We start from the raw sequence: 25,010 nt of genomic DNA on the forward strand, positions 1-25,010 counted from the left end.
CAGTGGGATAGCAGATGCRTAATATGAAATCATGAAATTCAGTGAGCCTGAAGTCACAAATTATACCAATTCATTTATTGATACTAAGTCAGCAGATTGCTGAATTCTTTTTTGTTGAACATACATGCATGATGTTTAATATTTACTTTCTGTATAGCTGTTCAGGATTTTTTGAGGAAAATATCTTTATGGATTTGTCAAATCAAACCTTTRGGCAAAAATTCTCACTTTTTAGGCAAATTTAAATTGGAAATATTTTCTCAAGTACAGTACTTAATTTCTGATAAAGACAAATAACAACCCAGTAACCAGGGATCTGATGACTAAGGTACTCAGCTGATGACATGAAACCTCACTTYAGTGCTGAGTGCCCTGTGCTGGTACACTGTGAATAGTCTTATGGAATGAAGCGTGGTTGTGCATAGCAATATTACCAAACCGTGAAGGACAAGAACTAAAAAAATCCCCAAATCCTACCTAACTCCACAATGTGAATTTTACATAGATAGTGTAGAACTGTGATTTGATTAAGATTTTGAGTTACTTTTGCTCTACATCTTCTGAAGAGCAAGCTAAAATAAATACTAGCTCTCTACTTGGAACACTAGTTTTAGATTATTCCTGTGAGTTATCACTTCCAGATAACACAATATCAATTTTATGATGACACCCACCAGCAATAGTGTTTGTTTGTTTTTGTCAAAAAATGCCAATTCATTGAAAACACAGCTGTTTGCAGGAGAGTCATTTGCAACTTTCACTTTTGGAAAAAATATTGGAGAAGGGCATTGTAAAAGATCCTGCTCATACATTTTCAACATCAAAATTCATTTTTTGTATTTTAAATACCTTCTCAGCCCTGTAACCTACATTTAAGGTATAAACAGTTCCCTTCCCCACAATCCAGCAACCTGTAAATTATACATGTATAGTGGAAGCAGAAGTTAAGATCCAGAGTCCTCTCTCCCCTGCTTTTGATCACTCATAGCCTGCTCAATCTTCCGAGAAGGCTCCAAGCCTTTGATCTCCTCTGACTCTATGTTGTTTAGATTATCTGAGGACGTTGATTAGTTTGACATGTAAGTTTTAATCACAAATCTATGGCAATTCAAACTAAAAAAAAAAATGTAGCTATTCATACAAAAAATACTGAAGAATCAAACTCGAGAATGAAGTCAAACTTGAAAACATTAAAATGTAAGTCAAGTTAATGGTTTCAATATAAAAAGAAAGCCTAAACATTTGAATTGTAGGGCTTGTGCTATTTGGACTGAGATTATTTTGCAGACAAATTTCCCGTGGAAAAATTGGTAACTGGAAAACAGAAAATTTGGACTGAGATTATTTTGCAGACAAATTCCCTGTGGAAAAATTGGAAACTTGCAAATAGGAAATTGTTTCCTGTCTAGTTTTAATCAGCCTTGATTCCAAATAAACTGATCCTTTAGTCTGCTGAATAAAAAACACACTTTATATTGGGCTATAATGTATGTGTTCTTTCTTTTCAACTTAAAGTTACAACCTACCCAGTTTCTTTGGTCAGCACAACTGAACTTCCTAAGAATATGAGCAAGAAATGTGCATGTAAAGGCCCCATATTTTTGTAATTAAATTCAAAAAAAAGATCTGTGGGTGTGTTTGAATATGTGAGCATATATACCTGACTGCAAAACATTCTGATGTTTTGGAAAATACGCTTCAGATTTGTAAGAATATAGGTACCTAAAGATGTACATAATTCCTTCCTGAACTAATTATGAATATTTCACAAATACTAATATTCTCTCTTTACGCATGAGCACTAAACGGTGCCCATGAGCACTGAACAGTACTTGTTTTTGGAGATGGGAGACTGTATGTAGTGCGCTATAGCATAAAGAGAGATGGGTGACACAGAGCACAAGTTCTAGTGAAGGCCACTTTTGGCTAAGTTTGGCTGCCTAGCTACTGATGGCTGAGCAAAATGCTCCCTTTAAATAACAAACTCCTTTTATAACATTCCATAACATTTTCATTYAGGTCCTAAGCAGTCTGGATTCATACAGGGTCATACCGGAGAGGTACACAGTAAAAATGTAAAAATTGTTTATCATTGATTGAGAAATCAATGGTATAAAGAATGTCCTTGCAGCATCCATATTTTCCTGATTTATATTCAGGTTGAGAATGAGTCCGAGGCAAAGTAAGTGGCCTTGCAGGACCCTTGCTGCACAGTAGGGAGGGGGGAGCCATCTGCGCTTCCCTCTGAGTTGCATGTGTGCAGTCTATGAGGATTTCCATCCTGCAAAGTCCTAGGAAAGGACTGCTGTTGTGAAGATGTTCCCCAGCACTTACGCATGCAACTTAAGCAAGTGCTGCAGCAGTATTTGAAGAGGAGTACTGGGATGGGAATTACAGTGGAGGAGCTCTAAGCAAAAAGAAGTGCTGTTAAGTCAGGAATTAATGAAAAGGTTTCTGGCTTTAAATATGGCTTTTCTTGTCTTGAAGAGATATTAGAGAAAGAAGTCAACATTGATTTATTTATTGTTTTATCAGAAGTAGAAGGGATGTGAAGAATTACTTGTTGTTTACTGTCTTTGCTAGCTARTTCTCTGTGTTTACTGTCCTCTTTCTCTAGTGATGTTTTTCACAAGATACCTATAAATTTCAGTTGTGACAAGTAGTGGTTAAATTGGTGCAAACTGAGTAGGCATTATTTAGAAATTACTGAATTCAGTGTAGTACTTACGATTCAATGCAGTATAGTTAAATACTGTACAATGTCAAGTATTCCATACTTTATTTTCGTGTGTTTTTGAAAATTAATGTTTGAAAATAAGTCTTTGTTATGTTTCAATCTAGAATYGGAAGATCATATAAGTTTATTGTTTTTCATGGAAAAGTGACATACTACAAGTTTGTTAACTTGGCAAATATAGGTCTTTCAGGTCTTTTCATCTGAAGAATGAGGATGATAATACTCAGCTGTATTTGTACATAGAYCTACAAGAAACAAATGAGGTAAAAAGGATGTAAGAAGAGTTTTTGTATATCTAATACTAGGTGTAAGTGAGGGAGTTGAATGCTGCACCTCTGGAACTGAAATTGTTTAACGTTTGTGGAGTGAGAATACTGAAATAAGTGTGGGATGAAGCAGGTACACTGAAGGAAATGTCTGTGACAAAGGTTTTCTAGCCTCATCTGTTCGATTTGGTATTTTATAACACCAAAGCATTTTCAGCTGAGGTATTCCRTTATTTTTATGGAGACAACCCCACATCATTCTGTGCCTGCAGGATTACCCATAAGAAACTAAGTTTTTGAGATGTGGGAACTTGTTCTTTGTTTGGGCTTCCCTGTGTGCTCCTCAGAGCATCAGCACGCTTCTGGCAGTGCAGCCTTGCCTGTACGTGGTGGAGAGCTACTTGCCCTACTGCACTCATGCTTCATAGCTAAGAACAGAAAGCCTGTTCCTATTTGCCCAGGGGAGATGCCTTAATACAGCAAAATAGATACTGGAGAAAGCTCATTTGAATTTTAGGTAGCTGTTTCCATTAATTACATTTTCACCCTTTGCTCTTTATGAATATCTATGCTTTTAGAGAAATAGTTGATCTTACAAAGCCTGTGAAGAAAGCTTTTCTTGCATGAACACGAATATTTGCTGAGCATAACTCAAGTTTTTGCTGCCATCTATTTTAAAAAGTTTTCTGTCTCCCGTAGCAAAGCAGGAAGAAGGTTGTAAAGTTCAGGATCTAACCATATAGCCTAAGCAGCAGAAAGTTAAAACAAATAGGCTGCCGATAACCCAGGGACAGAAGTTTAGAGGAAAAGAGTTAGTAAAAGTAAGATTGTTCATGAAAATTTCAGGAGCAGAAAAATTGCGATGAGTGACATCTCTAACCCTTACCACAGAGCATCTTGCTCAAGTCTTTTAGTTCTGTGGTGTTAACCTTAAAGCAGAAAAAAGGGAATACACAAYGCCATTTAAAGATAACATGAAGGTAGAAAGTAGATGATAAATTGTCATTTGCATGCATTTTGCATTTTTTTTTTGCCTCTGTATTCTAGAGTCTTTCAAAATATGGTCTGTAGAGCAAGGAGTTTTTATTTTCATGTGAAGTGCTATGGCTTGCAACACAATATATAAAAGTTAAACAAAAATATTTAATATATCCAGCCCTCACATGTCCTGTTTATTTTATGTGTTAATTTTAAAATTTTAATGCGTRGTAACTACATTTATGCGCTCACTAGTTTTGTATTTAAGAGCAAACACATTAAAAGAAAAGTAAACATTGCCCACTTCATTCATTCCCTTTCCTTTCACTATGTGACCGTTGCGGTGTTTTTTTCCAGTCCTCCACTCTGTCATTCTCTCACAGTTTATGCAGGGTTGCCATGGCCCCGAGAAAGCTCCACTTTTTCTTTTCCAGCTAGTTTACAAGCTGTCTGGTAGGCTAAGAAGGTCGGGGTGCCYGTTGTCCTGTGGGAGCTCAGCACAGACGTAGTAACCACGTTAGACTGTGGCCGGGAACTCCCAGCCCAGTCCAGATTTCCCTTCTGCTTTGCCTTCCCCTTCCTGCCGTTTGGGTGTTAGAAGAATCAAACAGTTCCTTCTTCTAAGTGCAGCTTCCCTCCACCTGGCCATTTTGCCTGCTCCAGCTAGACGTGAACAAGACCAGGCACTCTGGCAGATATTTTATTTTTGTTCCGTCGTTGCACTAGTTCATAGGCAAAGCACTCAGATTCATCTACATCTCTAATTGTTGCCTGGCATATATGCAAATGATTTTTTAATAACTTTCTAACATCCTCCTTCGATACTAGTGAAGCAAGTACTCATTCTTGAGGGCTAGCCACATGTTAACGTGTTTTTCCACACAGAAAAATAAAAGTGACCACGTGGAACCCTGTGTCTGTCGTCTCCCTAAGGCTGCCGCTCAGGTTCGCTCCGCTCAGACTGTATATTATTTCCAATTAGCGGCAAACACCCACCTGAGATCTGCAAGTCAGACTATTTTCTTGTCCTTTTTAACATACCATCGCCAATAATAATAGTAATAAATTTGAAACAGAATCTGTGTTCATTGTAGTTTACTTGGAAGGTTCCAATCAGTTCTAATTAAACCATTATTTTCACCTTTGCTGCAAATACATGCAGGTTTATAGGTTGCACTGGCATGAGTTGTTAATTTGATGTATTTTCACCTAGACATTTTTACAGCTGTTGGTGAAATTAAGATGGAAAGAACTGAGCTTGATTCCCACATGCCTGTCAGAAGAAAAAAGAAAAAAAACTTGTTTTGATTTGCTGACCCAAATAAATCAATAAGCAAATTATCAAAACAATAAAAAAGGAATCTCAAGTTGCAGTTTCCTCATAACTGTGAATTAAAGTCAGTAGAATTGGGGTTTTGAATATTGTGAGCCTGAAAGAACTGAATTTAGTTTTAACTAACCTCAAAGGGTCCCAGCGATCTTCATGGGAGAATGCCCCAATGTCTCATTTTTATATTTGAAGCTTAAAGATAGGCAAAATTTGCTTGTGATCCATCTAAGGCAGTGAGTTTCTTTACAAAAATTCTTGAGGTCCGAACTATATGACTATAATGAAAAATATTTGGAGTGAAATGCAGAATTTCCATGTATAACGGAAATAATAGATAGTAGCCTAAGGACTAAGTGGCCTTCTTTGAATTGCAGTGAAAAGRAAGTATCTAGGTTAAAAATCATGCACGAGGCATTTCACTCCGATAGGGAATTTGGGAGATTCTGTACAACGTCACTGTATCAGAGAGCTGTTCTGCTTCTGGCCCTTATAAAGCTCTCAATCCGGGAGAGAGAGACATGAAATTGTGCATTGATTTATTTATTGGGTCTGCAGGCCTGAAATGAGTCTCTTCTGACAGGCAGATCCCATCTGTTGACCAAAGAGAGAGGGATCTCAGGTGCATTTACTTGACAGGGAGAATGGGGGTCATTTCCATCCCCATGAGGAGAGATGGCTGGGAGCTCTCTCCTTCCCCAGCCACACCTGCCCATCCTGCGCCTGCTCTGCAGGTCCCTGGCTCCAGCGCTCATCTGGACTGCGGCGGGGGCTGCCTCGGTGCTGCCAGGGCACCTCCAGGGTGCCCCAGGCTCCCTGGTCCCAGCTGTGCCTGGGGGCTATTAGGCTGGGGGACATCTCGGTGCTTAGAAGTCGCTTCAGTTGCCCAACTCCTGTTGTAACCATCTCCCTCTACTTCGAAGCCCCCTTTCTCACACTTCCTTGGTAATGAACCTTCAGTTTCCTTAAAGTAAATAAAAGCAAAACTGAAAGGAACTATAAAACAAAGCATAAAAGTAGCTAAGAAGTCGAACAGTTACGGCCTACAGTATTCATGAGACCAGTTTCTTCTGTCCTCCTGCTGTGGTTTCTAGGCTGCTGTCTTTTCCGTTGTTTGGCCTTCCGTAACAGTTTTTAGCAATAAGCTCATTAGAGTGCAGTGCATTTGTGCGACTGCCTACTGATGCCCATAGGTAGAATGGGCCCCTCCCAGCCATCCATTTTTATTGATGTGGAAACCAGAGAAGTTACCACGTTTTAACATCTAKTTTGCAGTAACTATTAAGCTTTTGTGTGTAGAAACACAGATTAGATTTATGTTCAGCTGGTGACAACATTGAGTGCCTAGATATGTTCCGTTTTAGGTGCTGGGAGGATGTGTATTTGTTGCTCATTGTTTTATGTAGTATTTTCGCATAATTGTTCTATTAGAACAATAGATGGGCAAAACTGAAATTTCGGGTCTAAAGCAGAGGAGTTAATGTCCATTTTTTTATCCAGTTAATAACTTACATTTTTTATAAATTCTATCTGATTGCATCTCTTCTCAAGAAAGTCTGGATGAACAGTATTTAGAGAAAGGGAGGGTACTGACTGGTCTCAAACGTGCTGGTCTGCAAACTTGCGGACCAGCTGTCCTACCTGATAGTGAAGATAAGAGGGCTCCAGATGAAGGGTTTTGTGCTGCTGGAAACACAACCAGCCTTCTCAGGAGACTGCTTTGAGGAAGATTGCAGCAATATTGCATCCCCACTGTTACTAGTGGGTATTGCTGCASACAAGTGTAATTTGAGCTGGATAAAATCAGGAGGTAATAAAGAGAGGGAACAAGAAGAGAGGAGAGATCTGCTGTACCCTAGACTTTTTTTTCTTAGGGAGAAAAAATGTCCAGGGAATGCTGCGTTAACGCAGGGGAAAAAACGAGCGCTGCTTTAAATCAGAAAACTTGCATTATACTAAGTCCTTTCGTTTGGGAAGCATTTTGGTATGTTAGAAAGTAAAGTTGCAGACTAGGCATGTTTACTAGACCTTTAATTGCTATGTTTAGTAGAAAGACTCCCCCCCCCCCGCTCCTTTTTAACGACAAGAAGCCAGAGTTTGCTGTGCAAATGAAGCAGGCTTTGCAAGAATCAGATTCACTTTGGACGACTCTTCACATTCCTAGTCATCATTACATTAGGCAGCACAATCCCATCTCTGGTTGATGGGCAGAAAAAGTGGGCAGCCTGCCAGGTAGACGTTTCCATGGCTCCCAACCCCCAAAGGTGATGCGTTTTTCAGCTAATTCAATGAAGAGTGGGCTGAACTTTGGGTCTAAACTAGACAATAGCTGCCTTCGCAGTATCAGCAGAATGGTTTATGGGAATGCACTCCACATTTGGCAGAGAATCATGTGACCTTACGGCTGAGATTTTGTGATGGTGCCAACGGAGACTTGGAAAGCAGCACCCGTTCTGACTTTTTTCCTCCTTTCTTACATGGCTCAGAAAATGGTGGATCTTAATACTTGACTTTAGCCAGACTCAGCAAGCGATTGAGCTTTGAAGCACAACTTTGCCTTTATTCTGGCTTTTTTGGCACACCACCAGGAGGCTGTCCCTTTCACGCCTGATAAATTCTGCTTCTTATCTCTAAATAGAGAAAGGAAAGAAAGAAAATATAAGCAGAATATTTAGACTTCATAACTGAATTTTGAAACGACAAGTTTTATTTTTTATTGCTGATCTGTACTTTAGAACAACCCTCCTGAGTGTCTGAAGGATAAAAGTTTTTTTTTTTTTTTTCCTTCCCCTCCTGTTTAATGAACAGGCGTTTGAACCGGGCAAACGGGGCGACAGCATTGAACATGAGATCATTGCAGCATAGTGTAGCAAACTGGCACCCTGCCTTTTCACCCCTTTGCTTCGGCAGATTTGTGCAATCCCCATTTATAAAATCAGCGCAGGGGCGAGATGAATTTTCTGGTCTCTCCCCACCTCTAGTCCTGTGCAGGCAGTTGCGGCAAGGATTGGTGCAGCTTTTGCGCAGTGCTTTGTGCTTGGAATTCCGAGAAGAGCGAAAAAGAAGACAGGCATCCTGGTCTTATTCCGAGAAATAACAGGAGCCCCTGAGAAGAAGAAACAGATCTGAGTTTGTCCTACATACAAGAGTGCAGAAAAAAAGTGACTCTCCTGCTTCCAAAAAAAAAAAAAAAAAAAAAAAAAAAACCCCCCCTCACCTAAAAAAAAAAAAAAAAAAAAAAAAATAGCTGGCACGTTTAACTGCAGAGACATCAGGATGTGTTAGAGCTGCTTAAAACAATATAGCAAAATGAACCTAAGTGATTGATTCTGTTAGTAGAAACAAAAAAGAAAGAAGGAATTTTTTGTTTGTTTGGCTATTGCTTAATGTAGCATTATTTTGCACTGGGTGAAAACGTACCTTTCATATCAGGTATAGCTTCTTTTTCTTTTTTTCCTTCCTTATTTTTATTTTAAACGTTGTTTTGAAACTGAGTCCTTGTGTATTAATTTTAACATAGTCAGCYGATGACACTTTTTTAAACTAACTTTTTTTGATATGTTTGATCTAATACTGCTAAAAATAGAAAGTAAATAAAAAACGAACTGTAGAAATAAGTAGTTAGGTACATTTTATCTAAGCTAAGTACTGGAATTGTGCAAAGATCTTTATGTTACATTTATTCAGTGTAAGCTTTGGTTAGCTAGAAGCAAGTTGTGGGTATTTAGATCTGCTAAGGTTGCTAAGGAAAGTAAATTCTGTTTTTATAAAGTTTGACTCGTGCTTTCAGTTTCTAAAGAGAGGAAGAAAAAGAACGTGTTAATCTATAGGAAGAGAGCACTCTCGTAACCAGTGTATTAAAGTTATTACTGAGTTAATTCATGTACGAGTTTCTTACGATTTGTATCTAAATCCATTACAAAGAAATCAGTGTAATAAGCACGGGCATAAAAGGCACATTATTGGGACATTCATGAAGAAAGCTTGGTTTGCAGCTAGTAACAGTGACTATTTTAAGATGTTCGGTAAAGCAGCACTTGTCCAAGAATAGCTGAAAACAGTATTTAAGATATCCATTGAGAATGTTTGTGATAAGTGCATGCAAAGTTACAGTAAGTTTTGAGCATATGACTGCTTCAGCACACCCTTTTTTAAAAGCATTTATCTGTCCTTTGTAATGTATGACCAGGTAATTAGAACAACGTGTAACAAAATTCATTTTGACTGATACATTTTAAAAAGCTCAGCCAGATTAGTGTTTTATGTATTTTGGATTTTTTTTTTTAGTATTTCCCATCCTTTTGCATTTATGTTAAAAATATAGAATTCTTCAGCTAGAAATTACCTTGAAACACATCAGAAATGCTTATGTATTTATTAAAATGTTCCTTATAGATTTTTCTCTAATAAAAACCTTTGTGGCTTAAAAAAAAAAAGGTTATTTTAACAAGTACTTTTCTTTTTATACCTTACCAGTTAGAGAGCAACTTCTAAAATTATGTCCTAATTTTGCTACCTTATATTTTTGTTGCTCTGCAGTGAATTCTGGGAAATTACTAAAAGGAGATCTTATGTATATGACACATATGCCTCCATTTGCCCATTTATTAAGAAAGTGTTTATAAGATTTATGGTGGTATTTCCCTTAATAGTTTCGTTAGAATAATTAAGTATGTCTTTAATAGCTATGTCTGTTGGAAAAAATTGTGCTTACATTGCTTGAAAGAACATCTTTCATTTGTAAATCTTAGCACAGTAATCACATTTTTTTTCTTTATAGTTTTACAAGCATTTTTTGCTTTAACCAGTTCAACTTATCCTAATATTTTTTATGAAGTTCCATATCAAATTACATTATGATAAGCACCATTTGATAAACCCTATTTATTTCTATTAAGTCTGATCCTTCACTTCTGGAATTCCTAATAAAAGTAAAATATTTGTTGAGTGAAAAAAAAAAAGGAAATACTAAATAAAGTAGTCCCATTGTCAAAGTGTGTATGTTCACAGCATGTCTTCGCATGGCCTTTTGAGAGGAGCATCAGCAATGTGTCAGTTTTGTATCTTAAAAGCATAATTACTAATTTTCTACATGTTTCAGGTTGTTCTGAAAGCACTTTTCATAGAGCAGATGTTTGAAAATCTTTCCCTAAATTTCTTTTTTTTCTTTATTTAGTGAAAGGAAAATTTTTAAATGAAAATGGCAACTGAAGAAGTTGAATATRCCAGAATTCAGCGAAGGTAATACAGTGATCTTAAATATTTTTCTAGTAGCTGTTAAAGAATAGAAGTTCATGGCAAGAGCAGTTTAACTTTAAAGCAATTTCTTTCTCTAAGAGAGCCTACAAATAYTGTTTTGCAAATACGTATTGAACTTTTTTTCTGATTACTTTCTGTTGAGAATATTGCAGTTTGGGTAGCCTTTATACTTTTTGTTTCTATGACGCTTTAGACTAAAATGGAAGATCAATATATAATTTGTTCTTTTGTTGTGTCTAATAAATATATAACAAATATTTAGTGGTGTATAGGTGTATAATTAAAATGGTTGGATTTAGATACATAACTAAAATGCAATGATCAGTTCTTTTTGAAACATAAAATATCTCTTTTGTTTACAAAAATTAAAATCTGAGAAGCAATCTTACAGCATTGGTTAGAATCATTTAACAAGATATCTGTGCAGCCTGTATTCATACTTTTGGTATTAGAATAAATATTTTAGTTTGAGAGCGTTGTATGTATTCTAACACTTCAGCATCATTAGGAAATAATTACAAAGATGTCATTCTTTCTGAATGCTGCAGAAATGTTGTAAATAAAATGAAAGCAAGTTTAAAACATACTCCTCTAGAAAGTAAATTATGAAATTATTTCTAAAATGCAGTGAAGGTACAGTAGACCTTGCAAGATTTAATCCACTAAAATTTTATAAAGCCTGGTGGTCATTACTAATATTCAGCTGCTATTACTGAACAAGAAATACATGTTGCAATCTGCAAGAAAATTAACTGTAGGCCTGATTCAAAAGCTCTGTTAYTGGCAACATTCGTTCTCCCGAAAGGGATTTTGCCCACTAACAATGGCAGAATCAGGCCTTCCATGGGAACTGATGCAAGGCAGAGGCAGTAAGTAAAGTCTTGTTCAGGTACAGATTTCACTAAACTGCTGAAAGCATAAGAGACCTTTCTACAGCACCTGTTTTTAGATGATACCTACTTCTTATGCCTGTATTTTACAAATGTATTTGTGGCTGTATTGTTACAAGTTATCCTCGTGTCAGATACTGTGCTTTAAGATGCAGTATTTATAAATACTTCCATTTAAAATATGTAGGTTATAAAACTGCATCTGTGTCTCACATTTTTGACTGACTGGGTATTGTCTCAAAGGACCTATTTTCAGTCTGTTGCATAGGATACTCTACAATTAGTGTGTAATAATTTGTATCGTACTGCTTACCGGTCACAAGAAGAAAGTATTTGTTCTAGGAGTTAACCCTGAAGTTTTTCAGGATTACCCTTCTACTTGCAGTCTTATTTATTAGGCAATAGCATTGATTAGAGAATTAGTGAATAAAATATACAAATTAAATTTGCTTGGAGCAATAGGCATTGCTTAATCAACAAATTATTGTAAAGTACTAGCTAAAAAACTTTGTAATAGGAAGAAAGAGTTAGGTGCTCTTTATAGTGTTATCTGAGAGCTGCACTCCAGTTTGCCTCATTGCTTTTCAGATTTAGTGGGTTGATTATTATTTTGGGTTCTAGTATAGATACGTGCTCAGACACAAAGCACAAACCTGTATTGTTCACTTTTATCTTACTTCCAATTAYGGATTCCAGTCTTGCATGCTGTATGCATACTGTAGTCAGATTTAAGTTGTTGGGAGTTCATCAGTAAGGCATAGTGTGCTCAGAAGGATGTTAATTCCTGCTGAAGACAAAACAGTCTGTTGTGCAGGCAGTCTGTTAAAAATGATTTTTCTTCCTTTTGCAAAAAMCAAGTTACTTTATGAGGGTCTTTGGCTTGTTTGATGCATTCATCATCTATGCAGCTATGCTCCAAGAAGCCGCCTTTACAACTGATTGTAGTATTTTTACTCTTCATTGCTCGTCAGTACAGTTGCTTCATGTTTGTTTGTTTAAAGTCTTCTGCGTCTCAGTTTAAGAGGGAAAATGCTAATCAGTGATGCCAATTGGCATAAACCCGTAGATCCGATCTTGTGTTGAAATGTACTGCACAAGCTCGCTTCTATGGGTCTGTGTCAGTATGGTGATCTGGCAAAACTTTGTGCAGCATGCACCGTGGTATTTGACAACAATCCTGAGGGAAGGTTTCAAACAAAACTAGACGTTGGGTTTATGGAATGCATCTCATGTCCATTGCCTTATCTTCAACTTAAGTGATTTTGTTCTCTATTTTAAGCGCCTTTGGCTTAATATTTTGTTAGGATTTACAAAGACATACGAAGAAGTTAAAAGGTTCTTGTGGAGTAAGGGTAGGATATACTATTTGCTAACTTTACAAATATACCAGTACAAGGTATTGTATTCAAATAAGAGAAAAAAGAGAAGCATCTGCTTGATTTTCAATGTTAAATTAGGCCAAATGGCCATTTCTTTCCAGAAGTGTAGTTGGACTTGCATCTTTCCTGCAATTGTATATATTAAAGCTATATATACACAAACATATATATGTTTATATATATTAAACTCACATATACATATGTTTATATATATGTAAGCAGGATAGAGTTCCTACCTCTGTATTCATAATCTGTCAAAATCCAAGACTACGTCTTCTCATCTTAAATGTGTAGAATRACTGCAAACTATTTCAGCAGTTGAAAGCCTACCCGTATGGGAAATATATAGGCCTATGGCTGTCACATTTCAAAGAAATAYTGAAGAAGTAAAGAAGACTTTGTGGTCACCGTTGGAAGCTGTGTGCATCCGGGTTGAGGTAGTAGGTTGTATGGTTTAGAGTTACACCCTGGGAGTTAACTGTACAACCTTCTAGCTTTCCTTGGAGCACACTTGAGCCATCGAGGAATTCATCATCACTTTAATCTGATCAGGGAAAGTATGCAAAAAGGTATTGTGTCATGGCTGTATRTAATAATCACTCTGAGGGTTTATTGATGTTGAAATAGTCCTGATGACTTGATTATTTCATTTACATCCTGTTATGAACAATGCTAACGTGTTGTCTTAAAGGGACTGTAAGTATGTACTGCAGACACTTAGAAAGACTGATGATGATTTTAATTCCATTAACAGGAAAGCTTTAAAAAGTTTTTTTTTTGATTTATAAATTCATAGAAATATCAAGTATTTATTGTTTTATTCTTTCTCCGTAGAATTAGCTTATCCTACAGAGTTGATTTTTTTTGTTGTTATATAGATGCACATTATTTTTAAGGGGAAAMGAAGAAACCTTTCTGTTCCTACAATACTCTGCAAAAAATATTACACTGTGCTACTTGGATAGTAAGGAACAGTGTCACAAGTTGATCCTGATCTTTGCTTGGATTTATGATATTTTTTTTCTGCGTACACAGTTCAGTATTATAAGCGCAGATATTTATTAACCTGTAACCCCATGTGTTTCTTTCTTTTGTGATTTATATGGAGTTCTGCCTAAGAATCTCATTTTGGAGTTACAGCATCCAGATCCTTACACAGCTTGTCGGTGTCCCTGAGGCCTGACCCATAGTACTTTTGTTATTCTGGGCCCCAACTTAAATTCTGACACGTCTTTGTAACCCAGCAGGAGCTTCAGAAGTCACGTTCCCTAATGTGAATATTCCCAAAGTGCGGGGCACTACTTTCATATGATACACATTTCTGCTCTGCCAGTTTTGTGAGCCGGCCAAATGGGATGGTAACACTTAGCTCCAAGGTCTTCCTCCCTTTTGGGTTTGAGCACCACTAACAGAATTACAGAATTAGCACTTTACAGACCTTATGTTGCCTGCATGTGTGACACACCTTTTTTAAAGAATAATGACCATAATGTACAGAAGGGAAAAAAGTATGTATTTGACTCCAATCAAAATAGGAAGTTGATGGTGTACAGATGGAGATCTGCTTGGTATTCATGCCCAGAATTGTGCATTCCCATTCCATGCTTTTTTTTTTTTTTTTCAGTCTTCCTTGCCTTGGAAGAAGGAAAAAAGATCAAGTTAATGTGCATGTCTTATAGGCAAGTATCTTATTAAAGAGATAAAAATAAGTTTTCACAGTTAAGAAACAGTCCAGGCAGTCCAGAAAAATCAGTASCATGGAAGGGGAAATTTAGGGGGGAGATTTAGGTTCCCCTAAATCTACCATAATTTTTTCAGTGAGACTTGCTTCTGAAAAGCACCGTAAAGTTCTTACCAGTTTGAGAGTATTTTGGCATTATTGGCAAAGTAAGAGCACCTGAATCAGAGGATGACTCTGGTTCTAAAGTGGTTTAGAAGAGCTGCTATCGTCTGCTTCCACACACTTTTCCATGAAAAAGTGAGAAGAGTAGAACTTAATAAACTTATACTATTATTGATAGTAAACATTCATAATTTTGCCTCCAAGGGCTTAAAGGTTGTTCGTGGAGGGCAAAAGAGCTGAGCCACGCGGCTGAGGTGCTGTGTTGAAGGGGGCGTCACCGACGTGAGGAGTGGGTCTGCCAGACCCCTGCGGGCCGCGGGGCGGGCGAGCGGGGCTGTCCGGTGCGAGGGCCACGGCTCTAATCGTAGAGCTCCTCCGTTAACCAGTGAACGGTTCCTTTTCCAGGATTTTTTGAACTGCGCCGCTTGTTGCTCTGCAGGTGACCGTAGCAAAATGTTTGACATTTTCATTGTTCAACTTTTATGTTTTTCTGCTTTAGTGAGGAAAGTTAAACATTTCCGTTACAAGTGGATTTGATGCTTGCTTGTATTTTGTTTCTTCTTTTCCCGTTCTGTTCTGGCTGTTCAAAAATCAGTTCCTTAGGCGCTTCTGTATTTGACTTTTGCTGCCTCCCCCTAAGGCTTGCCTAACTGCTCTCCTGCGTAAGACATAAAAGGAGATGAAAGTGAATTTACTCTCTCTTTTCGATAGCCTTTATTTTCAGTGGCTAGTGTTTGTAATAAGTGCAGAGGATCTGGGTGACAATCAGGTAGATATACAGTCTTAAAGCATGTGGGAAAGAGGAGAGAGGAGCTACTCCAAGCTGATGGCAAATACCAGGTTATTCAAGTGGCTGAATGGGGCCGGGGGACGGATGGAGAGGAGCCCTCTATCGACCAGTGAAGCTGAGCAGGGAGCACTCACAAGCTGAATAAAAGATTGTCATATCCTCTGTGGAATCAAGGTCACCAGTATGTAGTCCATCCTTTCTTTTTTTCTTTTTTTTTTCTTTTTTTCTTTTTTTTTTAATTTCTTCTGTAGTTTAAGTCCACTGGAAGGAAAAATTGTAATTGCTGTTCTCTGCCAACAGAGCAACAGGTGTTCAATCCTTTTATATTAATTCTTCAATTAGTTGCAAAATAAGGGGAATTGTTTATACTAAGCTGAACCAAATAGAAATGACTGATGCAGAAAATTTGGGAATGTTTCATCTGCTCTTCAAATGCATGATAAATTTATAAGTCTATCCGGCATAGTTACAGGTTGCAATCTTCATTGCGGCATCATTAACTTTGAAGAATACGCATTTTATATATTTCTTTTTCTGTCCCTTATTTTATTTTTTTACCCTGTAACGTGCAATACATTGTTTTGGTAAGAGTTATCAAGTTACAAGCAAAAACGAATGAGACTGTGAGGTAATTCTGAAGCAGCTTAAGGTAGAGAATGAAAAACAAAGGGAAAGAGCTCTATTAAGAACAGCTGGGTAGAGTTGGGTCTTCTGTGATTTCGTTTTAAAGCCATAAAACATATTGTCTGTTTTAGGCAAAGCCTGGCATGCTTTTACCTTTAAAAGCGTTGGAGTATTAGATGGTCACATAGTATTGAGCATTATATTGGTTTGGGGTTCTGCTATAGGAAATAAGTGTACCTTGTAAGRTGGCTGAAAATGAGTGTGTTCCAAATATAGGGCCCATTTAGCAGTGTTTGTTCCTGTAAGCAAACCGTACTGGTCAAGATGCCTTTTCCTTGCCTCTTGCTTGTAGAAGAAAATACCCATTGGGCTAATTGGGGACACCTCCTGAGATCCAAATGGTCTGCAGTTCCTGGTGGTTTCTTTGGGAACATTTGGCTTCAATATTTCACAAGTTCAGTGTTACAGAAGAGCTGTCTCAATTAAGGCAGAGACACTGCTGCGGACAGCACACTTTTGCTACCACAATTTCCGTGGTAAAGATTAAGTGTGATCCAAGGCCTGAACCCTGATTCCAAACACAGGAACTTACAGCATGTCAAAACCCCGCTTTAATGCCAGATCCTGTTTGTCTTAAGAGTTAAGTCACTTCAGAGAGRTGGGGAGAGTTTGGATTTCTGTCTGCAGCCCAGAACGCCTTTGTCCAGAGATATGTCCAAAGAAAACATCATTAAATGGTCATTTCTGAGTTGTTAATTATGGGTCAGAATCGCTAGTAGAGTCTGGCCATTTTGAGCCCAGCCATTTTGAACCCTTTCAGTAGCACAAAGCTGCCATTAATCTGATTTACCAGCTTAGTTAGAGCAAGTTTTTAGCAATTTTCTGTTGCTGAAACAGCACAGAACAGCCAAAAATATGTAAGTGAATAGAGGTCAATGCAGTTGATATGATATATTTTAAGATTTTAGAAATAAACCTATGAATTTACATTATGAAAACTGAGTCATTATAAAATGCCTTTTTTTCTCACAGCAGATTTACTTTCTGTTTTGTTCTTCCACTCAGACAAAAGGAAAAGATTGATTTCATTTCATTTAACTTCCTGTTGTTTTTGAATTGGTAGAATTTCTTTAGAGGTTTTTAAGTAAAGAATGTGGTAAAATATTTAAAAGCAGGCCCAGAAGATGTTTTCATTGTGAATCTGTTCTTTGAAAATGACAAACAACCCTGATTAATCTCTAAAACTTGGTTTTTGAAACTGTCTGACAAGAGAGCTGTAATAGGTTGTTTAACTGATAAAGCTGGAATAGAAGTGCACTAGAAATTTTTTGAATTTTTTACATGTGGTTTCATATGACATTCATTTATCTATTAAGAGCAGCTTCTGGTATTTTTAATAAAACTCAAATTAAATACGTCTGGCAGGCTCTGTTTAACTGTGAATATTGCTTTTACAGCATAGTTAAATACAAGATTGAAAAGCTAATGCTTTTGCATTATATGGTACAGAAGAATTAAATTATTTCAGCTTTGTCTTTTCTCACATAGTAAAAATATTTACATCTGAGTGATCTTTTTGGTAGTGTTTAATTTTGTACAAGGCTTCTGGATATTTCAGACATTCTATTGAGAATGATATAATTTATATGGAAATTTCAGGCAAATTCTTGTTTATTCCTTCTACCCCTTTTTTTATACTGCTTAAGGAAACAGTAAGAGAAAGCCTCACACTGAAGTCTTTTTAAAAATACTTACAAAACCTGAATAAAAACTCTAAGGTGATGCCTCTCTGTTTTCTAGCATGATGTACTAATTTGTTCAGAATCGTATCCAGTCTCCCTGTTTCTTCTTTTGCAAATGTGATTAGCATGTTACTTGAACTTATGGAAGAATACCCATGGATCCTGTTGGATCCTGCTGCCCTTTTTTTCACTTCTTTAAATATAGAAATATCACCCCTAACCCATTCTGCTTTGAGCCTGACTGATGTAGTTGACTGACTTGAGTAAGATTGACACGGATGTATTTCCACCAGTACCCCAAGATCTTCAGCAGAATGATACAGGTACAACATAGCAGATCTTATGTAAGAGTCTGAGCACCCTTTTGTGCTGTCTACTTTGCCTTTGTGGTCAGGTGAGAGAGGGAGGGCAATATGTATTTTCAGTATTATATGCAATTACTATAAAGCATTTCCTTCTCTTACCTGAATGTTTTGAATCTACTCAACTAAAGCTTTATCTCCAATAGTGATTTGTGGTTTTCCTGGGAAATGCAAGTCCCTTCATTTTTCTTGATCTGTATTCTGTATAATTTTGGTTCACACACATTCCTCCACTTGTCCATTTTTAAWTCTTCATTTCCTGATATCATGATGGTAATGGCAAAGAACGTAGAGCACTGCAGATATATGGGAAACAGAAATGGACAGGGAATATTCTGATAGCCTAGGAGAAGAGTAGTATCAGTRGCATGTTTATATGGATAGCTAAAAACAAAAGCTTAAAGCCAACTAAAGCAACCCAAGCCAAACCAAAYCTTAAAGGAGCCTCTTTGTTATTCCCCTCCTTCTTAGGAAGGTGAATATTTTGAGTACAAGCTGTTTGGTACGACCACCTTCCCTGCATTGGTCTCAGACTGTGGGTTTGACTTCCTTTGTCAAGTTCCATGCAACTCGGTTTTATTTTAAGCAAAGTCCCTGGACACTAAATGCACTGTAGGGCTCACTTCTCCGTAACACACGCCCAGCCTTCTGGAGACTACAGTATCAAAGCAAAGGTGCAGCTCTGGAAAAAAGTGGCTGCCAGACCCTGAAATAATTTTATATGTATGTGTATATATGTACATGCACACACACATTTATGTGTTTTTCTGTGCTTTGCACTACATCGATATGAAAAAAACCCTCTCTAGAATTCTTCATCTTATATAGTACAATTAGTTTGCTGACACAGTTTTGTTAACTTCCCATATCAGGAAGTACCATCAGATGTGAACTTTCCCCAGATGATTTTACCTTCCCTTGAAAGAATTACCACATTAGACCAGGAATAGCATTCAGAACAGACTAAATCCATGTGAAAAGTTGGTTTCCTGAAAGGTTGCACAAGAACAGTGTTCAGTCGATGTGTGTTGTGGAAGTAGATTCCACTCTCCTGTGACCAGGAGAGTTGGAGACAGGTGTGGARGGAAGCCCTATAGCTTGAGTGGGGATCTAGTATTCATGAGTATGGGGTTGAAAATCCATGGCTACTGTTCTAACTCACAGCTCATCCCATAAAGCTTGCTCTTTTTGAGGGTGTTTACACATCCAGCCTCCCCACCTCTTCAGAAGGATGGTGAAGTGGATTTATTCTGTAAGTTTTTTGAACTCCCAGATTGACCTGTGTCAGTTAAGAATTTTACAGGGATGGAGACTTCTGTGGTGTAGATTTTTTGTTATAGCATGATTTAGACTATATTAAACTAAATTGTGACTAGTGATCTGTAAAGGGCTTGTTTTCACAGCACAGTACAGGCCTATATAGAGACCTGAGGAAATTTGGAGGACGTTGTTCCAAGATCAACACTCTTGGCAGCTAAGCTGGTTTAAGCGCCAGCTGTGCCTCCAGACCCTTTTGTTTGTACCAGTGCAATGTGAAGGCCTTTGGGGTGGGGACAACCAGCCAGTGATTTCAGGGCGGCTGCTGAAGCTGGTGTCACTGTCCAATGGACGACATGGGAGCTTGGGCACCAGGAGCAGTAGACAAATGTAAACATTGACCTCTACACTGAGTAATRAGCCTTGCTTCTCTGGCCTGATGGTAGTAATTATTGGTCTGTATCTTGTCTAGATTTATCTAGAAGTATATTTAATAGCATATTTATGTACAATTTCTTCACTCTTATTGCCCTAATATTTTATTTCAGGTTTTGTACTGTAAAGAACTAGGCTCAGGTCACCTAATCTATATATTACACTTGTCTCTCTTCACTAGCTGTATAGCAAGGCAAGGTCTGAAAACTCTCAGGAATAGTCAGCCTAGTTTATTGCCCAGTTAAGCTTGGAGACCAGACTGCGTGCCTGAGTCCACCTGAAGTACCACAGCTGGCAGTGAGGATACAGCCACAGGGAGGTTTTTGCTGGAAGCATATTTTAGTCTTTAGATAGCGTTTACTCAGGATGTGACTTGTAAGGAATATGATTCCAGTAGTGATAAAGCATTATCATAAAATACTATAAAGTATATTACTTTTCTGAAATTGTTCAGTTTCTAATATAAAAATCTTGTATTTTTTATTGTTTACAGATATCTTTATTAATGTTTCCATTTTGAAGTACAAATATAGCGGAATGGTCAAAATGTAAATTTTAGTGACATGTTTGAGTTTCTTGCCTAGGAGCTGATGAACTATTGTGGACAGTGGGTCGTCCTGCACTGCAGGAGCGATCTGCTGACAGGAGACTCTTTTGTCTGCTCATCCTCTATTGCAAAGGGTAATGTTTACAGTGAGCGCTAGCTGGACACACGTGCTTCAGCTCTTTCAGCCAATAGGCAGGGTGTCACTGCCGGCGTCCTGGGGCCATCCTGTGCTGTTGCTGCAGGGATGGCTCTTGCAGACACAGGTGCTCCCCGACCGCAGACAGGTAAGGGCAACACRTTTCCCACAGGAAAGGAACTGAGCACAGTTGCAGTTTATTTTTTGGCTAGAACTGCAACATGTTGGTCTGTTGAAGTAAACATACCGTCTGTCTGCTGAATGCATTACGCATCAGCTGTGGGAGCTGCTGTAAATGCCTAACTAGGTACGGGCCGCGACTGAAGGCTGAAGTGTCAGACCTGCACGGCTCCCTGCGCTTCTGCCGAGCCCCAGCAGCCACGGGAGGCAAGGCCGGGGGAAGGCTGGGTATGGTCGGGTTAAGGATACCCTTCCGTACGTGAGAAGCAGCTGTGTTAGCGCAGTTTGGGGTCTTCATTATTGTGCAATTTCGTATGGTTCTAATTTAATGACAGTTCTTCCTGGGCAGCATGATTTGCAAGGCTGATTTCTGGTCCTATTGATTGGGCCTTTAATTTATTTAAACTTGCACTCGGATGCTTTGTCAGAGATTTAATGCAAAGCTGTGAAAACTGCTTTGTAAGGATTTTTTTTGATGAAATTGAACTCAAATGCATTAATAACAACTCAGTGAGGTTCAGTGTGAAAATATCTCAGGAAGGGAACATTTTAGTTGAACTTTACTTTTTAAATAACGGGTCACTAATGTTTTTCCTTTTTGAGTTTTTTTTCCACAAACTCTCATACTCAATATCTATTTGAAGGTATCTCATTTTTGGAGAKTAGCAGAATGGGCTTTTAAAGGAGTCTCAGAGAGTTCATTGCAAAACTTTTTTTGAAAATATGTAACTTGTAACTTTTGAAATCTAGTTTTATGATTTTATTCATACAGAAGAGAAATTTACCAAATATGGTACTCTGTGTGTATACCTATGATTTCTTGTTTGTATCATGTATTGCAAAATTAGCTGTCAGGGTCTCCTAGTTATTTTTAAACTGTATGTTTTATTAAAAGCAAAGATTAAAGCAGTTTTGCAAGATATAATTAATTATCATGTTTTGATAACTATCGGGTTTTTTTAAAGATCAGTTTTATTTTTGACTATTTACAAGTATATTTCTAAGCAGTTTAAAAATGTTAGAAATGAATGATCCCTCCTAACAGGGAGGAGCCAAAAAGTGATTAGTTAATGGTGAATTATCATTGCCCTTTCCAAAACCAAACCATTGCTCTTGAGTTTTGAACAACAGAATTAAGAGGAACAGAGTGTATCTGTGTGGGAGGAAGGAGGGAGTAGAGAGGACGAATTATTCTGTGATCAGAAGGATAAAAGGATGCAAGAGGAAGAAGGAAATTGAAGACGCATGCAGAATAATAGAGAGGATACAAGGAGTAGGATTGTAATAAATATGTGTGCGCTGTGTAGGAAAGGGACTCTGGGTATGTAGGCAGAGGTATTCAAGAGGGTAGAAAAGACCAAGGGAACTTGGAAGATGTGGGAAAAGGAAGTTAGGATTTGCAGCTTTTCGTTATTCTACTTTGTCTAGCCTGGTATGTTTTGGCAGCTCTAAAACAATGACAATTTTCTTTCATATAAAACCATGGAAATTAAAAAAAGAAGAAGAAGAAGAATTAAAAGCAAAAGTTTGTATTTGTAAATAAGTAGAACGCCTCAATGGAATAATCCTTTTTTATTTCCTGTTCAGTTTCTTTTGAAAGCCCACTGTAAATCAAAATTAAAAAGGCGGTAAGTCTGAAGAGTAGTAATTGAGGGTAGCATACATTCCCGACATATTGAAACTTGCTCAAAATTATCCCGCAGTCAAGCATTAGGAACCCACAAAATTCAGAGCCAGTGATGAACTTACAACTTAAAATCCAGTGTGAGGGCACTCAGATAACCTTAACTCTGCCTAATACTGACAAATTTAGGCAGTCTTTCTAAAGGTACTTGTTAATTCAGTCTAATCTAAGACCGCAAACACTAAATGATTAAGTTATAGCCGTATTATTACCACACAGTGTCATCATAAAACAAGAGTTCAGTTCATGTGGGTGCCCTGCCTTTGCTTCTGCTTAATTTATTTATGTAAATGAGAAGTGTAAACCACTCAGAACACCAAATCAAAAAGATTAAGATTCCCCGAACTTTTCTACAAACTGTAATTAATCTGTAGTTCATTACCACAAAGCTTAATTTAGGGAAATTCCTAGTTAGATTCAGGAATGTTAAACATTTGTGTGAATAGGAACAGTATGTGCAGTGGCATTAGAAGCAGCAATATTTCTGATTCAAACCATGCACTGAATAGCTGTTGAGGTTACAAAACTTCTTTCCTTTTGCAATTAAGTGCTTTATGAGAGAATGAAGTTATTGACYGGTGATCACTTCCAGAGACAGAGTGGTGGTCTGCTGGTTCATTCCAGAGTTTAGTAGCAGTTCCATATGATGCATATTAATGGCATATCTCATTAATTCTCTAAATATCACTAAATTGGTCAAAGAAAATTTAGCTACTTCATTTTCTCGGCTCTCTTAAAACATCTGCAGACTAGGCAGTTAAAAGAGCAGTGTCTACTTTGAGAAGTATCAAGATCTTAACCTTGGCTATTTTTGTTACTGAGCTCAGCATTTTCAGCATCCAAATGGAGTCTGAAGATTTCTGTACAGATACTTATTTTCAAGAGGATATGTACATACTTACTCCATACATGCACATTATTTCTGCTCTCTCATAAAAACCAGGAAATATGTTTATTTAAGGTATGAGCTATTAAGTAATTTTATGTATTACTGCATGTATTGTCAAAATAAGAGTTCTGTGTTATAAGGTTATTTATGTCTTTAGTTAAATGTCTTATCAGCAAAGCAGACTCTGGTTATGCTCATAAACCTATGATTTCTTGTTTGAATCAGGCTGATCTTCATGCCTCAGCAAGGTATCCTTACAGCTTTTGCTTTATACAAAGGGTAGCATTAACTTAAAGTAAGCTGGTTCATATTCACAGGCAGTTTTGAGAGGGAAAATAAGCTTTTAAAAACAATCTTGTCATTTAATATAAAGTCTGCAATTTGCCAAATACTAATTTTACATCAGAATTATATATGCAATATGACCTATTTTACAATATGCATAAAATTGAGTTGGAAAATTCTACTGATTAGTATAACTACTATCAGTTGTTTCTCTTCCCAGTTGAATTTACTGAACCTAAAGTAATACCAGTCAGTCACCAACTTTAAGGTTTTTTTTCTGTCAGTGTGTTTTCCACACTGAATGTCTCAAGCATAACTCCTCAAATAAAATACTTCATTTTAGAGGTCCAACAGTACTTTTCTCATTAAGTGAAGTGTTACTTCAGAACTAGTATTAATGAAAACAGGATCTGTGGATAAACAAAAGTAAATATTCACTAATGCAAGTCTAAATTTCAAATAATATATGTAATGSTGGAAGATACTGAGAAACAGATTCTCTAAAATATATTGGGCACGTTATTTTTATTGCCATATATTTTTTACTCACAGTACTCCACAGTCTCAATTCTGCATTTCAGATGTAAGTGGATCCAAAAACCAAAAAGGATATAAATCCTGTATATAAGAAGAAATAAATAAAATCTGATTAAGGGAGTTACAATATTCAATAAAACTCAGTCATGTCTACAGCATGGTACCTGAAATACTGGATATATAATTCTTTGTTAAATGCAGTAGCATTTGAAAATGTTTGTTCTTTTAGAAACTGCTGTATGGCATCAGATCTGCAGAGCATTTCAGCAACTTTAAATCTGCTTTAAACTTTAAATCTGTGGATTGAAATAAATGTGTGTAAATATATTTGACAAGTGCTTTGGAGCATTCCTAAAGATGAGCGTTCACATTAAAACCTAATTCTGTAGAATGTAAGGGAGCTAGAACGTTATCTGGTATTTGCTTTTTATTTATTTTATTTCATTTTATTTTTATCTCCCTGTATCAGATTTTAGTTCACCTTAAAGATCTACTCCAGAATTAAAAAAAAAAAAAAAAAATGGTGGTAACAGACTTACCCTGAGAGGATGATGTTTTGCATGTTGGTTATAAGGATGCAAATTCAAATATTTTACTTGAAATTTTGGAATRTTAAGCATTTCTTATGAATATAAAGCCAGTTAACAAAAAAGCAATCTCTCTGTTCCAGAGTGAAATTTTCATGATAGGATTTCCACCTGTTCATTACTTAATTAGTATAAAATATTCAACTGTTTCTTCATCTATACTCAAAGAAGAGCAAGATAAATGAGAAATGATTTGGAAAATGTAGTGATTTTTTGTCCCCTCTTAAGCCAATGAGTTTTTCTATAAACTTGGAGCCAGGATATCACCCAGGCACA

The 25,010-nt window shown here is 37.1% G+C and overlaps 1 long non-coding RNA gene across 26 annotated transcripts in view; it reads left to right on the forward strand.

The window, feature by feature from the left end:
* LOC146587860 (uncharacterized) overlaps positions 1 to 25,010 on the forward strand; it is a 359,490-nt gene that overhangs the window by 189,901 nt on the left and 144,579 nt on the right. For 25 of the 26 annotated variants that reach the window (XR_014897548.1, XR_014897547.1, XR_014897549.1 and 22 more), the window contains one exon: positions 10,485 to 10,549. This is a non-coding gene — a long non-coding RNA (uncharacterized LOC146587860). Of the gene's footprint in view, positions 1 to 8,148; positions 8,741 to 10,484; positions 10,550 to 25,010 lie in introns of those variants that run through there. The other variant, XR_014897563.1, reaches the window with a different exon arrangement.

Source organism: Rhea americana, unplaced genomic scaffold (genome assembly GCF_003343005.1).
Source record: "Rhea americana isolate MKP2758 unplaced genomic scaffold, rheAme1 scaffold_56, whole genome shotgun sequence".
NCBI lineage: Eukaryota > Metazoa > Chordata > Aves > Rheiformes > Rheidae > Rhea > Rhea americana.